This window comes from Humulus lupulus, chromosome 5 (assembly GCF_963169125.1).
Source record: "Humulus lupulus chromosome 5, drHumLupu1.1, whole genome shotgun sequence".
In the NCBI taxonomy this organism is placed as follows: domain Eukaryota; kingdom Viridiplantae; phylum Streptophyta; class Magnoliopsida; order Rosales; family Cannabaceae; genus Humulus; species Humulus lupulus.
The window spans coordinates 42,735,850-42,737,444 of NC_084797.1; the positions used below are offsets into that span (position 1 = coordinate 42,735,850).

Genomic DNA, 1,595 nt, shown 5'->3' on the forward strand with positions numbered 1-1,595 from the left:
TATTTCCCTTTCTTTTTAATGCTATTATTGTTTGAATAAAAATAAGAACACATAAGTTTAATACTTAACAAAATTTAGTGATAAATTCTTAGTGGAATCGACACTCTACTTAAACTTTATCACTTGCTACAATAGCGTGCACCTGCGTTGTTTAGAAATTACACAATAAGCTTTTGGCACCGTTGCAGGGGAATTTTAATTACTAAATTGTTGTTGATATTAATACCAATATATCTTGTTCTTAATTCAAAACTTTTGTTTTTATTACTCTTTTTTTATTGTTTAGACATTTTTGCGAAGATAGCGAAGTTTTGAGTTATTTCCTTTAGATCCTGAGATTGAGCCAACTTTAAGAGGAATTAGAAAAGAAAGGAACAAACAACAACTCATAATGGCTGAACTAGAGCAAGTAGACAACACAAGATCACTAAGGGAGTATGTTGTTCCTTTAGTTGATAACATTCAGTCTAGTATTCGGCATCCCTTATTTAAGCTAATAATTTTGAGATCTAGTCGGGTATCATTCAAATGTTGAAAGATGCAACCATGTTCTATGGGTTGCTGAATGAGGATCCTAATGAGAACATCATGAACTTCTTAGAGATTTATGACACGTTCAAGTACAATGGAGTTTCAGATGATGTTGTCAGACATAGACTTTTCAGTAAGGGATAAACCAAAGAGTTTGTTGTCGTCTATGCCTGCTGGATCCTATGCTACATGGGATATCTTGGCTCAAAAGTTCTTAGAAAAATATTTTCGTCCATCAAAGACAACTATTTTGAGACATAATATCACTTCTTTCATGCAACATGAGTCAGAATCACATTATGAAGCTTTGGAGAGGTTCAATGATTTGATTAGAAAATGCCAACATCATGGTGTTCCATACTGGTTAATTATTCAAACTCTCTACAATGGTTTGCTCAGTCACTTAAGAACCATTGTTGATGTTGTTGCAGGTGGTGGAATTATGAGAAAGTCTTCTACTGGGGCTTATGAGTTATTTGAGGAAATGACAGCAAATAGTTACCATTGGCCAGCTGAAAGAATTGCTCCAAAGAAAGTAGCACGTGTTCTTGAATTAGATCCTATATTCAACTTTAGATGTGCAGATGAGTTTATTGTCTAAGAAGATGGATACTTTAGGGGTGAATGCTTATCAAATTCAAGTGGTAACTTGTGATTTTTGTGGTGATCATCATGCTAATGGCAATGTCTTGAAACTGCAGCATATGTGGGGAACCAAATCTTAACTCCAACTTTTACAATCAAAGAAATCACGCAAATTTCTCATGGAGCAACAATCAAGGTCAATCTTCAAGACCCACAGCCCACTTGGTTTTCTTCCCCAATAAGAGAAAAATGTCACGTTTGGAGGATATGTTTATGCAATACATGAAGAAGACAGATGCAATGTTGCAAAATTAGGACACACTTATTCATAGTCAAGTTGAGTCATTGAGAACACTAGAGAACCAATTTGGTCAACTTTTTAGTTCTTTGAATTCAAGGCCTCAAGGTTCCTTATTGACGAGCAATAAAGCTAATCCAAAATAGAAAATCCTAAAGCAGAACAGAAACAAGTAGAGCCT

General features: G+C 34.7%; 1 non-coding gene across 1 annotated transcript; it reads right to left on the bottom strand.

Annotated features, from left to right (window-relative positions):
- Window positions 1–778: 778 nt before the first annotated feature.
- LOC133780702 (small nucleolar RNA R71) lies at window positions 779–885 on the bottom strand. The gene has a single exon (XR_009869522.1). It is a non-coding gene; the product is annotated as a small nucleolar RNA R71 (small nucleolar RNA).
- Window positions 886–1,595: the final 710 nt, after the last annotated feature.